Below are 6,315 nucleotides of genomic sequence, written 5' to 3'. Positions count from 1 at the left end.
AGTGTAGTTATTTGAAGTTTGGATTTTTTTTTCGACTGAGGTAGGTAGATTACATTTTTAGAGACTAAAGTACCGAAAAATTGTACCATTGGGTACCGGTATCGATTCACAGGTACCGGTACCGTATCGGTTCAAATGTGAACGATAAATAAAGATCAAATCAAATCTAACTGAAGAAGTTATCCCTCTTCTAACAAGAGAGAAAAACGTATAGTTTAGCTTTAAACTATAACGTCATTGCTTATTAGGGATGGGTACCGAATTCGGTACTTTTAAAGGTACTTACCGAAACACATCGGTACTACCGAGTATCGATTCACGTGATACCGTAAAAGAAAGGAAAAAAAATCATTTTTTTGCACTTTTTTTATATATTTTTTAACCTTTTTTCTTTTCATGTCAACGTTCACACGCACAATATACGTATCAGGGCCGACGTTCCACTCTATTGGTTAAAGTTGCTTACTCGTGACTGAGTAGTACGTTCGTTGATAAAGAAAAATAAGGTCCACAGCCGCTCCAGTGTAAAACAAAGATATCCAAATGGTTTATTTCTCTTCCACAGCGAAGTCTTTCTTTACAGAAGTGATCCTAAAGCTATTTTCCTAAATATTCACGTCACTACAAGGTAAGAAAACTGTATTTTCCCCGTCTCCAAAATCACAGCAGACTCGACACATGAAAATTCCTCCTCACCTGAAAGCCGTAAATCAACTTGCCGGCTCTTTCCACAGCAAAACGGTCGGCAAGGCACCTTGGTTGAGAGATGCAGGCTTCAATCTATGTTGTTTAGTCTATCCGTTCAGTACTGCTCAGCACTGTTTCAAGATGCACAATGAGCTCTTCAGAGAGAATTGTTGAATATATATAGATACACAAATGTTCTAGAATGTTTGATTATGACAGCATACTGTGACATCACGAATGCTCTAGAATGTTCCATTATGACAGCATACTGTGACATCACAAATGTTCTAGAATGGTTAACTATGACATCATACTGTGACATCACGAATGTTCTAGAAGGTTCTATTATGACAAATAATACGGTTCAATGACTTTATCTAAATCCAATCAATATTCCTAATGCCGTTTCAATGTAAGGTTATAAAAATAAACATATAAACATTCATATAATACAATAACCTAAATATATAGCTTTGGCTCCTCTACAATACACTTACCTAGGATTTGACTTGATTCAACAACAAAGCAGTCGGGGCAATGGCAAGCCGAAAACGGTCGAAAGTGTAGTTAGTTGAAGTTTGGATATTTTTTTTCCGACTGAGGTAGGTAGATTACATTTTTAGAGACTAAAGTACAGAAAAAGGGTACCGTTGGGTACCGGTATCGATTCACAGGTACCGGTACCGTGTCGGTTCAAATGTGAACGGTACCCATCCCTATTGCTTATGTCCAGAGATTCCAGCTTTGATAACTAAAGTAATGACACTTGACTTACCTGTTATATTATGTTTTGCCTTTTTAAACATGTCCCTTATCACGCTGTCCACGACAGCTGTCACGAGACGCGCACTGAGAGCTGGCCAGTATACCGCGGGACCTTTTATGAAACATTCTGATATTTTCGCGGGCACGAGACCACTGCACAAGACCCGCGAAAATATCTCCATAACAGTTAAATACGCCTATACAGGCTAAAGAGTTATGATAATAATAATAAATGGAACGAGTGATCCTAATAAAATGTCTATTCGATTCATGCATGTCTGACTGTTAAACAAGTAAAAAATTATGTAAATATGTTGTTAGAATGGTACAAATATTCATCTGGTGACATTCTTCATAGCATTAACACATTTATTGACCCACAAAATGTATAGTTTGACACCAAAATGTATCTTCTATGTTCAACATTCTAACAACAAACCCTAACCCAACATTCACATTTTTGGCAGTTGTTAGAATGTTCGACACATTTGTACCACATGCACAAACCTGCTTGATTATTGCCCCAAATAGCATGCAAGTTGGACAAAGTGGGTATGTCTGGAAAGAAGAGGCTTGTGGGTACCTATAAAACCAATGTGCACTCTGATATATTCATGTGAATATCCAAGGGACCTTTTGGAAGATGAGCATGGCAGTTTTTTCTAGGCGAAAATGTTACATAATTTTGAATCATTGCCTATTAAAACCCCCTTCCCAACAGTTTACATCAGGGTCCCCCATTTTCAATTCATAATGACATTTATGACACACACACAACATACATATATCATGACATTTATGACATACATAACATACAGGTATACAGTACTGTTACATATACAGTACTGTTAAACAGAGGTTTTAACCTTCATTTATGAATGTCTCTCATTTCACTTTGATGGCGTTATCTAGTCTGTAGTATGTTCATTACTAAATGTTTAGAAGAATTATAGCATTAATGTTATATTGTAAACACAAACTGGCAGCTGAGAAACCTTACCTGACTCGACGACATTTTGCTAATTTTGTTAGCAGACCTGTTGAATGATGCTGTAGAAACAAAATGGTTGTTAGCTAGCATTCTGTTCCTCGTTGTGTAAATAATACATCTATCTATCATCATCAACTCATGTTAATGAAAGGTAACTTTGGTAAATAATTTGTAAAGGAAGACATAACTGCTCAAAATGTAGTAATATGTAGACTTTTCCGAATCATCTAGTTAGTACTAGCTAACTCACCGTGAATTACTGACCAACACGCTCTCATCAAGACTGAAGTCGAAAGAGTATCACGTCAAGTGCGCGAGACAGGTTTACGTCCGTTTAGGCGCGAGACGTGCAGTGCCGCCCTCGAGCCCATAGATGCTCGAGCCCTATGCTCGAGCCCACCTGTCACCAGCTGCAGACCTCATGGGAGAACGGTCTCGGATCGCTCACAGCGCCATCTCCACTTAGTGGCTGAATTGGAGTATTGCGACTGGACTGTGATAATACAAATACAATTTATTACTATTATTATTATTATTATTATTATTATTATTATTATTATTATTATTATTATTATTATTATTATTATTATTATAATTATATTATTATTATTATTATAATATTGAAACATAGCAGCAAATAACTCAGTAGTGCAATACTGAGCCTCTGATGTTCACATAGGGTTTAGCTTGGTCAACAACACAGGGCAGTTCTACAAACAGGCTTGTACATATGAGTAAATTAACTATACTACTTCATAAAAATGTATTGTTCTTTTATTTTTTGCTCAATATTTTAACAATATAAAACTCAAAAGTAGCCACTGCAGCCGTTATCACGAGCTCTGCTCTTCTGTGTGTTCACATAACTTTCCCCAAACAGTACTGTATATCTGTCATGTATGTCATAAATGTCATGTTTATATTAGATTAGATGATTCGATTTTTATATCTGTATATCTATGTTGTTTATGTCATAAATGTCATTATGAATTGAAAATGGGGGACCCTGATGTAAACAAGACGAAAGTCTTTCTCTTGTCTGCATCCCCTTAACAATTGTGTGTATTGAGCTGTACTGTATTGTACCCATTCTGCAATCTGTTAATAAAGTTTTCAATCAATCAATCAATCAATCAATCAATCAAGCGCAACGCCAGACAGACAGACTCACTGGAGGAACCTCTTCTTCGTCGTTGAAATGGATTGATTGATTGAAAACTTTATTAACAGATTGCAGAATGGGTACAGTACAGTACAGCTCAATACATACAATTGTTAAGGGGATGCAGACCAGAGAAAGACTTTCATCTTGTTTACATCAGGGTCCCCCATTTTCAATTCATCGTAACAAATATGACATACATGACATACAGATAGACAGTACTGCTACATCTATACATTTATGACATACCAGATTTGCAAATACAGTACTGTTTGTGATACAAAAAGAGTCCAGAAAAAAGAGTATATACATTTGACGTAGGGAAATGTCCGGCAGTATGGCGCATTACTGCCCTCCGCTGGACGTATTTCGAATTTTCGAGAAATAACCTTCTGTAGTGTGGTAGTGAAGGGGGTTAACCCTTTGTCGTGTGGTAGTGAAGGGGGTTAACCCTTTGTCGTGTGGTAGTGAAGGGGGTTAACCCTTTGTCGTGTGGCAGTGAAAGGGTTAACCTTCTGTATTGTCGCGGTGAAAGGGTTAACCTTCTGTAGTGTGGTAGTGAAAGGGTTAATGTATTGTCCAGGATGCTTGTCATGTGACGTTCAAGGGGCAAAGAAGTGTGTTAGGGTGTGTCCTCTACAGAAGAACCTACAGCAGATTATTATTAAAATAAATCCAGTAGTGTTCCTTTCTCTTGTGCTATTATTGGTCATCACATTATGTAGTCATCTGGATGAGATTACTTGTTTTATAATAATAATAATAATAATAATAATAATAATAATAATAATAATAATAATAATAATAATAATAATAATAACTGTTATTATTATCATGATCAACATGAGCAGTAACTCGGAGACCCACAGAGGAAGGTGGCATCCCCTGGTGTCTTCTTTAGGAATGGACAATAATACACGAAGCTATGCTGTTCAAAATTTAGGCTATTATTTTATTACTAGATTATCTTTAAATCCCAAATATGTGACCCCCCCCCCATATCAATGTGGGGTAGATTCACATACATGCTTGAAGAGTTTGATCGGTAGATGGAGGATACACTATTTGTAATGTTCCTAACTGTACACCTGGATATATCTGTTTTTACTCCAGTGTGTACAAACGTTACTTTCACATACTGTCTTTTGGTGTACATTCACATGGTGGTGGGTGTACTCACTGTCTGTTGTGTTGCCTTCACTTGGCGGTGTGGCTGTGGAGGCTTAATTGATGTCCACTAATTGATTGTTGTAATTGAACACAGGTGTGGTGACGAGGCTCCACGCCCTATAAACCACGGGAGCGTCATCACTGCTGTGTTCTGGATGGCGGCTGGATGTGGTCGGAGCAGAGGAGGTTGAGGTTTTCGGAGGAGATGGTGGGAGGCTTGTTCCGAGTCGGTGGCGTGAGGATGACGGAAGGGGAAGTAGAGTCGCTCCGCCAGGAGGGAAGCGTTTTGCAGATTGAATGTTTGGAGTCTGGTCCTGGTGTGCCGGAGCGGTGGTGTCGTAAGCGGGAGAGACTTAAGTTTACTTGTCGAGAGAACTGTTTGATGGGATATGGAGACATGGAGGAGGCTCTAGCATGGAGGGTGGGCTCCCGCTGTCGTGCTGTGTACCCCGGGGATGGCAAGGTGTATCTGGGGTTTGTTTCCTGGATCAAGGGTGAAGACTGCAGGGTCTCGTTTGACGGATATGAAGAGAATGAGCCGATGGGTATGTCCACCTTGCTGCTCCCTGAGGGAGTGAGTTTGGCGATGGGAGATGACAGTATGGAGTGTGGTTCGGGGGGTGAGAGCGGGGGAGAAGGGTGGAGTAAGGTGGAGAAGAGGGGCAGGGATAGTGGGGGGAAGGGGGTGAAGAGGAAGAAGGGTAGGGGGTATAGCTCGAGTGGATCAGATGGTGAGGGTAGAGACGAGGTTGTTGCGGGAGTGATTCATGTAGTGGTTAGGTTTGAGGGGGTGGGGGGAGTGAGCAAATTAGGGTTGTTCGAGCTGCCAAAACTCGTAGGTAAGCAGTTAGGAGAGGTAAAGTATGCTAGAGTTTTGAGAGATGGGAATCTGGCCTTAGGGTGTGTAAGTGTAGGGCAGGTGGAGATGGCTAGGAAGATGAGGAGCATTGGTGGAGTGGGTATAAGGGAGGTAGTGAGAGTAGGGGAGAAGAGGGAGGGGGGATATAAGGGGGTGATAGCTGGGGTACCGGTCGAGGTTAGCATGGAGCAGCTGGTGGAAGGATTAGGGAAGGACGGGCGTAATGGCATAGTTAAGGGTGCAGAAAGGATGAAGAGGGGAGCAGATAGGGTAGAGACGGAGACGGTAGTGATTAAGTTTGAGGGTAAGGTTGTTCCTAGTGTAGTGTTTGTAGGGTATAGGTTGTTTAGGGTTAGGGAATTTGTTCAGAGTCCTCTTAGGTGTTATAGGTGTCAGGAGTTTGGCCATGTAGCTGTTTCTTGTAGGAAGGGACAGAGGTGTGCTAGGTGTGGCGGGGAGCATGAATATGGGAAGTGTGGAGAGGGAGTGAAGCTGAAGTGTTGTAGTTGTGGTGGGGAGCATAGTGTAGCGTTTAGGGGTTGTGAGGTGATGAGGAGGGAGGTTGAGGTTCAGAGAGTGAGAAGGGATGATAGGATTTCGTATGCAGAGGCAGTTAGGAAGTTAGGTCAGGGAAAGCAAGGTGAGGAAGGAGAAGGGCATTTGGCAGTAAGGGTAGTGCAG

The sequence above is a fragment of the Notolepis coatsorum genome, assembly GCF_963971535.1.
Source record: "Notolepis coatsorum genome assembly, chromosome: 11".
NCBI classification, from domain to species: Eukaryota; Metazoa; Chordata; class Actinopteri; order Aulopiformes; family Paralepididae; genus Notolepis; species Notolepis coatsorum.
This window is presented reverse-complemented; position numbering follows the sequence as displayed.